Consider the following 9,356-nt stretch of genomic DNA (forward strand, 5'->3'; position numbering starts at 1 on the left):
AGGCAAGGTGATGAATGGTTAAACTCCCTCTAGCTACAAGCTACAAAATGTTGACAAGATTATATTTGAGCTCCACTAACTAATCTGTCAAATTAAGAATTCAAGATGATTGCTTACAACATCTCCATTATGAATCATCTATGCAAAACAAACAGTGAAATATGGAGTGTTGCTTGTCAACAAACCTTAAAAAGGGAATACGACACCCACCATGAGAAAATTTCATCAAAACTGGAAATTTCTGATAACAAAGATTATTTTCATAAGCTACATTAATTGTTACACATGGACAGAGATGTCAATACACAACTTAACCATAATTTTCAAATCAAATCTTTAAAGATAACTATAGATACAAATGCTGCATCAAACTGTCACCATTTAAAAAAAAAACAAATTATCACACTATGAAAGATTAAAAGGGATCAGACAAGTTGAACAACAGAAACATCTACTGCATCTCCTAGTCATCTAAAATATGGAGTGGTAAATAGAAAGTTCCTTAAATGTCATCATTTGATTGAAGATGTAATCTCTCTTCCCACTCTTATTGATGGATATAGACCTGAACACAATCGTCTGAGGAGCTAGTTTGTGCATAGGATAAGAGCTGCATAGTCAGTGTAGATTAGGGAAGGCAGGCAGGGGAAGGAGACAAATAGAGGGGTTGTGCAATAGATACAAAACTAGGAGACCTATTCCCAAAAAGTTCACTATCCGTGACTTATCTCGATTCCCAGGCCTCATCTCAATTTTTTCATTTAAGTGTGGAACAGCCAATCGAATTTGCATCCATTATTTAGTTTCTTATAGAAGGCCATGCCCCACACAATTGGACAGCTGCTTCTGAAACATGTTATCGCCAAGGAAGCTGCATGATTCATGTCACATTCTAACACAAAACAACATGTGCGAAGAAGGGCATGGAACTTGCAGATCTCCACACAATTAATAACCATGGGAATACATTGAAAGCATGTAACAGGCACGGAATCTAGCTCCAATATGGGAATGAAAAATTATAGTCTCTCGTTCAGACTAAAATCAAGTTCATCGTGCCACCACCACACATGTTTTTGTGCCTAGGCCAGACCCGTCCACTTCAGTTTGCTGTACAATTTTATATAAAAAAATTAATAGAAAGAAGGCAGACTTCTCTGAAGCATATCATCAGACAGTTCATCTGCATAAACTATTTATCGGCCCTTCAACAAACAGGACGAATTGAAGAAGCCATCGAATTCGAGAAACTCCATTCCGACAACAACAACCTAACTGAAACCCTCTTTATTCACTCATCTGATCGCCCTTATCTCCCCCATAAGCACCCAAGAACGATTTGAGATGGAACAGGGAGGAGTACCTGATAGAAAAAGGTGTAACCCTCTGCCTCCCGAAAACTACGTCTGTTCCCAAGTCCTGGAAGGTTGGCCGAAGCCGGCCGAGGATTCACTCTATCTTCGCCGGCGATCGAAGAGAACGATAGGACGAAGAACCGGAGCGCCGATTGATGAGAGGAGGCTGAATCTTTCTGGATCTGTCGGTAGAACTTGGCCGCGGTGGATTGATGCGATCGGGCCACCGTAAATTTTAAGGGGAATTTCATTCTGCTCCCCGTACTTTTCTTGTTTTCTTGAATGCTCCTCTTACCAAATTAAAGTGTGGATATATTTTGAAAAGCTTATAAATCATAGGGTAAAATGAATTTATAAAATTATATTAGAAAAAATAAAATAATACTCCAGATACTATTTTTCAATAATATTTTAGCAGTTTTGAATTATAACATGCCGATAGTTTTGAATAATTTTAAGTATGTCAAAATTATTTTAACTTATTAAAACTATTCAAATCTTTATATATCGTTAATCTTATAAATGAATCAGAGAGAAAATTTCCTATTTAGTTTGGTAAACAATTAGTTATGTTCATTTACTATATAAATATCAATTAAATAAATAAATTTGAATAATTTAATAAATTAAATTAATAAACTCGAACATATGTCTTTAAAATAAATTTAAAATAAATAAATAATTTACAATATCAAATTTATTAACTAATCGAAGAAATTTAAAAATATAAAATTTTAAATAATAAAATAAATTCAAATTAAGAGCTCCATATATCTATCAAGTTCAAGCAAGGTTGAATCGAGCTCATGGCTCATTAACAAAATATACTAAATTTAAATAATATTTTTACTTTCATTTTAACTTCCATTTACGGCGTTAATACAATGATAATTTTAAATTAATTTTGATTAAATTAGAATAATTATAATTCCTAACATTTTTTATCGATTCAAAATAATTTAATTAATATTAAAATAATTTTAATTAGTAATTTTAAGATTTAGAGTTTATGGCTATAAGCATATTGTATAAGTTTTTATCAAAATTATTATAATAATATTAAAATAAAAAAGAATATTTTTAAAATTTTTATTTGAAATTATACATTGTAGTAAAATATGGAATCTGCCACCCCAGCGATCCTACTTTTAAAAAAAATGATAAATTCCAGTCAGTCTCATGGACTCAATCCCTGGGGTGGTCGATCAGGTCCCACGGAAGTTTCCCACCGATCACCAGGGTAAATCGGGAAGCGCATACGGCGGCCAATCCAGATGGCCAGCATCCTTTGATTGCGTTCCCCGTTTGGAGGAAAATTCCTGCAAATACGCCGTAGCTGAAATGATAAATCCCAGTCAGTCTCATGGACTCAATCCCTGGGGGTGGCCGACCCGGTCCCACGGAAGTTTCCCACAGACCACCAGAGTAAATCGGGAAGCGCATACAGCGGTCAATCCAGATGCCCAGCATTCTTTGATTGCAGCGATCCTACTTTCATTTTCTTTTCTATTCTGCGATCCTACTTTCATAAAAAGATAAATCTCAGTTAGTCTCATGGACTCAATCCCTGGGGGTGGCTGGCCCGGTCCCATGGAAGTTTCCCACCGACCACCAAGATAAATCAAGAAGCGCATACGGTGGTCAATCCAGATGCCCAGCATCCTTTGATTGTGTTCCCCATTTGGAGGAAAATTCCTACAAATACGCCGTAGCTGGGGATCGAACCGCAGGTCCCTAGGTCACAATCCGGATGTCCTACCATTGTACCATTGCCCCGGGGACTGCGATCCTACTTTCATCTTCTGCAAAAGGTGGATCCGCCACCTTAGCGGCCCCACACGGTCGGCCCCACGACCATCTGTGAGGAGGTAAATCGAGAAAGTGCAGTTGGTTACGACGCAGAAGGGTATTGCCTGGCTTCGCCAGGATTCAAACCTTTGCCCTCTTCTGCAAGTCTGTTGCGTCGGCGATCCTACTCTCACGATTATATGTGAAGAGATAAATCTAAAAATTACAATTGATCACTATAGGAAATGGACTTAAAAATTATACCTGAGCTTTGTTGAGATTTTGTCTTAACTTCGTCAAAATTCTATCTTTGTCCACTATAGTAAATCTATCCCACAGTAATCAATTCAAACATGCTCTAGTGGCAAACTATACATGTATTGTGTTAAATGAAAGGTAACTTATGGGACATAATTGAATTGATTATGATGAAGAAGAGTTATAGAAATGGAGTTTGAATCATGGCGAAGTCAAGATAAACTCTTCTCCGTTGTGATCAACTGTAGATTTTTTTAATTTATTTTATAAATGATCGTTAAACCAATTGTATCATATCGTTAAATGATGGATTTTATCTTTTTGCATAAGTGTAAAATGGAAGGTGAATATTCATGATTCACTTCTTTCCTAATTTGAATACGTCGTCATGTTAAATATCTTGCCGTTAATTCCTCCTCAAATGGCGGGAATTTCAAATTTGAAAGCAGTAATATATGCCGCCTCTCCTCCGCTCCGCCGCTTGTGTTCACGTGACGCGATGGCGTCCCCTCTCTTCCCGTGACACTCCGTCGATCAGCTATCGCACGGAGCTCAACGGCGGTCATGGCGTCCCTCGCGCCGGGCGTCCTCCTGAAGCTTCTCCAGTCCATGAACACCGACGCCCGTGTGGTCGGCGAGCATCGCTCCGCCGTGCTCCAGATCATCGGCATCGTCCCCGCCCTCTCGGTCCCCACTGGTGACAGCTTCTTCCCCTCCCACGGTTTCTACCTCCAGCTATCCGACTCCGCCAACTCCACCTACGTCTCCCTCTCTGACGCTGATGCCGACGCCGTCCTCTCCAGCCGGCCCCAACTGGGCCAGCTCGTCCACGTCGATCGTCTCCAGTTCGCCCACCCCGCGCCGCGCGCCGTTGGCCTCCGACCGGTTCCCGGTGCCCGTCCCCACCCCTTCGTCGGATCCCCTGACCCTCTCATCGCTCTCTCCTCCCCCGGAAACCGCGGCTTCGTCATCCAGCCGGCCACCGCCGCTGACGCTGGTCCTCCGCTCTTCCCCTCCTTTCTCGGGGCCAATCAACCCCACCAAGTAGAAAAAAGATTCGTATTTGCTTCAAAGGAGAATGTTGTCGTGGGATTAAGCAAGAACCAGGGAGATTGCTCAGGAAAGACAACGCGATTCTCCTCCCCCGTCTCAGCGAAATTGTCCGTCGGGAAGAGTGGTGCCGTTAGCGCTGATACAAAAGTGGAACTTTCACGCGAGCCATCTCCTGCCTTGAAGGCAAACTCGCGGCACTCTTCTCCGGCAATGCCGGGGAGGGCCAGCTCGAGGCAATCGTCCCCCATTCCATCCAAGTGTGAGGTGCCCAGCCTTGTGGCGGCCAAGGAGGAAAATCGGAGATCTGTGAGAGAGCCCGCCATCGTCGTCCCATCAAGGTACCGTCAGCCATCACCAACGGGGCGGAAGTTCTCTGCCTCCCAGATAGGGAGGCGCAGCTCCGTGTCCCCGGCACGAAGGCTGTCGATCGGGTTGAAAGTGTCATCACCAGCAACTGGGGACGGCAGCGGGAAGAAGAAATTCGGAGTGGTTGTTGCTGGGATTTCCAGGGGGTCTGATGCACTCATGGGTTCTGCGAAGTCTACAAGAAAGAGCTGGGATGATTCAACCATGACTGATTTTGCTCTGCCTTCCGAACCCAAGGAGAAGGGAGGATCGAAGAGAAAAGTGGATAAAGAATCAATTTTGCGAACTCAGGTACCTGTAGAAAACTTTACTATTATACGTCCATATGTTGAATTGTGATTGAGAGCATGAAAGAATAAACTCCAAGTCAATTGGATTAGAGAAACTTATAAAAACAAAAGTTCTTAACTTTAATAGATCCAAGATTGAATATGTAGCAGAAATGAGATAAGTGGCTTTGTTAGATGGCAAACAGTAAGGGAATGCATTAAGATGATTGAACATATTTGAAGAACAATAATAGATTTTATACTTAGACAAGTTAAACAATTTAAGAAAAGATGGAGAAATAGATAGCAGTATGGACAAGTATTGGACAGGTAGAACTGGCAAAATCAATTTTTTTTTTAGTGAAAACTCAATGAAGTGAGAAATTAGATATTTCAACACAAAGAAGGTAAATGATATTCAATCAAAATAAAGATGTATATTATGTAAAAATTTGATAATAATGAAAATTACACTATTGGTTAATGTTCCATATTATTTTGATTGATAAGGGATTTAGAGAGGTAATGAAGGTTCTTGGTCAACATAGTGGCATATCACAAGCAACATTACATCTCATGACAAATCTTAGGTGGTGAGAATGTAAGGGATTTAACTTAGAAGTCACTGAAAGCAACAAAAAATATTTCCCTCTTATGTATCCCCTTGCTAGTATTCAAGCGAAGATCTAGAAAAAGTTGTCTAGATTTGTCGAGTTTGTTAAAATCAATTCAATATGACAGAATTTCAAACTATTTCATTTTAGTTAAGGGAATCACCGATAGCTTCCTTTGTTGTTTATTTATTACATTTTTAAGTGTAATTCGTGTTGAACTCTCATCTATATTTGAAATTCAGTTGGATGAACCTATTAAAAGTTTCATGTAGTGGTCGAAAGATGTAGATGCTATAATTCTTCCAGTGGACTGCTTGGTAGCTTTGATATCCTTGCGTAACTGATGTGTTGGTGAAAGGATTATTTTTGATATACTCATTGGTTTTCAAGCAGGAAAACTTCTATCCTTGTACATCCAACAGAATTTTTTTGAGACATTTTCAGTAAGTTGTTTGTTTTGTATGTACCAATTCTAATTAAAATTAAGAGAAATTGCTGCTAAATCATCAGCCTGTTAGTTTCTTGACCCAGAGATTCAGTTAAACTTCAGTGGTAATTCAACATCTCCACTAGGTTAGGCCAGTGGAGCATCATCTCTTATGTTGGATTTTCAAAGAAATAGGCAATCTTCCCTAACCTGATCTTCATTTCTACCTTTTAGTTTGCAATTTTGGCTGCTTTTCTTCCATGTCTTATTTTCTAGATTACAAAATCTCAGGTTGCAATTTCAAGGCGACTGAGTGATGCTGAAACAATAGAAATGAGTGCAATGGAGTCGTCGTGTTCCATGCAAACACCAAGAGCAAGTAAAAAGTCTGACTCCTCAACTTCATCAGAGGAGTCGAGCTACATGGCCACAGGAATTACACTTCATGATAAGAAGTGGACTGATGGCAACATATCTTTTGACTCCATCCCTGATCACCTTGCAAGATTAGGAAAAGTATGCTTTGATCATTCTTTTGCTTTTTCATGGTGAATTGTTTTGATTGTGCATTGGCACATGCAGGAGGCTTTTCAAAGAAGAAATGTTGCTTCTATAGCTGCAGCAGAGGCTCTGGAAGAGGCCTTGGTTGCTGAATCTCTTGTCAGGAATCTTAGGTAACCTTTTATTTATATTGTTTGGAAAACATTGTCTGGAACCATTGACTAACTTAGCTCCCAACTCCCATTTGCAGCATGTTTTCTGAACTCTGTTCATTGTCCCAAGCCAGCAATCCTGTGCCAACAATCAACCGATTTCTATCAACCTATGACGACGTTCTAAGGTGTAAAACTGTGGCTAATTCTCTCTCAGCAAGCCGCGACGACAATGATGGACCAAAGGATGCAACACCAACTGAGCAAGGCAGATTGGCCTCTCTCTGGGTCCAGGCAGCATTAGCCACTGACCTCAAAGTTATCCATTTGCTGAACACTGATCAAAAGGCTTCTGAAAAACCTGCATCCCCACAAGTGGATCATCCTCAGAGGAAGAATGTGCCAAGGAAGCATTCATCAGCCAAAAAAAAGGGCTCCCCATTCCCTCAATTGGCACTTGGACTCGCGGTAATGGTGCACATGAAGCTGTGGATTTTGCAAACATGTTCAGGCATGAAATGCAAGCTTGGTTTCTGAAGTTTGTAGAGGAAGCCATTGAGGCTGGATTTCGCCTTTTCGGCGAGAACTCTGATGATAACAGAGTTGCAGCAGTTTTGTCACAGCTGAAAAGGATCAATGATTGGTTGGATGGGGTTGGGAAGACATCGGACGGGGAGGTGCTGAAGGAAAAGATTGAGAGATTGAAGTGCAAGATATATGGGTTTGTTATTGGCCATTTAGAATTTGCTTTTGATACAACAATTTCACTTGCAAAAGCTTAATTAAGATTTTAGGCGATTTGGATTGTGTTTATGGACCGTTTGTTATTTGGCATTAGATTATGGTGATTGATCTTCTTGAGAGATGTGATTCCTTGTTTATGTATAATTGTTTTGGTTCTATGTTTATGTTTATGTTTATCAAGAATAGATAATGGACTCATTCTTTGTTTGTTGTTTTGGTCGTAATGTGATCGTTTCTCAGTTTATAATGATCTATGTTTATGGTTTATGAATTTGATCTATGCTTATGGTTTATATTAACTTAATATAAAAAATAGTATAAACAAATGTAATTAATTCAGTTAATTGTTCGTAATGAATAATGATAAAAATTTCAAGTAAGTAGTTGATAAATTTAATTAATCATTCATACTTGATTAAGATAAAAGTTTAAATATTTAATTGTGATTATTAATAATTAGCTCATGTAATGATTTTTAAAAAGGAGCTCGGCAAAATCGAACCGAATCGATTTAATTGAAATTGAATAAACTAAAATATTTTCAAACTGATCGAACTTTTATAACAAAACTTAAAATATCGATTAATTTAATTTTTAATCAAATTAATTAAATTTTCAAGAGTAACTAATGAAATCAAAAAAAGTTTAAAGTTCAAAAGGGAACATGAGTTCGACCGTGCCATGTGGCATGATTGTATCTCATATTCCAACACCTGACACAACAATAGCATTGTTTAGTCCGATTTGATTGAAAAAATCTATTAATTTAATTTTGAATTAAAAATTTAAAAATCAAAATCGAATAGAATTATTTGAAATAATCAATATTTTAAAAAAATTAATAATTTTCTGAAACTTTCCAGTTATTTGTACAGTCAATTTGATTTAATTAAACTTTTATTTGCCCTTAATGATTTTACAATATTTATAAACAAAATTAAATCCTTATAATATTTAATAAAGTAGAAAATCAAAAAAATCCTAATTATCATATCATCAAAAGTGTTTCTATGTGCTTCGGCGATTGTAGTGATAAAACATTTAAAGAAATAAATAAATAAATAAGAATTTTAAATTTAAATGAAAATTCTAGATATTTATCAATTGTATATAAATTATATATACTTCGAATTTATCTAATAAATAAACTAAAAAGAAATATTTACTATGTTCAACATTAATCAAAAGACAACATAATTTAACATTGTACTCATAATTTACTAGCTAAAATATAATTTTATGCTTCAATTTGAAATAATTTTAATTAAAATTACACACCCTTGTAAAGCAACTTATCAAATCCATCTCACCTTGGGCTTTATTATTACATGAACATGAATATTTGAGCATCTAGGCTGACTGTTATGTGCACTTCCCGATTTACCCTGGTGATCAATGGAAAATTTCCGTGGAACCGGACTAATCACCCCCGGATATAGACAGATAATCAATGAGACTAATTGAAATTTATCATTTTTTTATTATTACAGGAACACGAATAGCTTTAATCAAAACTATATATCATCTTAGAATAACTTTGATATTTTTAATCTCTCTTGCAATAATGATTTGATTTCTACCTAGGATATCATAATGATGCTAGATCATTATTTGGATATCTGAATTAAAAAATCATATTAAAATTATAAATAGGACATTATCTTAATAATTTTAAAAAAGAACAACATGAATAATTACTTTTGTAACTATAATTAAAGACTCTACAACAAAACTTTTAAAAAACAAAAATCCAGAATCACTGCAGAAGAACACAGCCATCACCATCACCTTCACCACCGTGCCTGCCTCATCTGCAGCCATGGAGCTCA

General features: G+C 37.5%; 1 pseudogene; it reads left to right on the forward strand.

Annotated features, from left to right (window-relative positions):
* The first annotated feature begins 3,965 nt into the window (after positions 1-3,965).
* LOC141815483 (uncharacterized) lies at positions 3,966-7,644 on the forward strand (annotated as a pseudogene).
* The last annotated feature ends 1,712 nt before the right edge of the window (positions 7,645-9,356 follow it).

Source organism: Curcuma longa, chromosome 2, assembly GCF_044706935.1.
Source record: "Curcuma longa cultivar G26 ecotype Majalengka, Jawa Barat chromosome 2, ITB_CL_G26_1.1, whole genome shotgun sequence".
Taxonomy (NCBI): Eukaryota; Viridiplantae; Streptophyta; class Magnoliopsida; order Zingiberales; family Zingiberaceae; genus Curcuma; species Curcuma longa.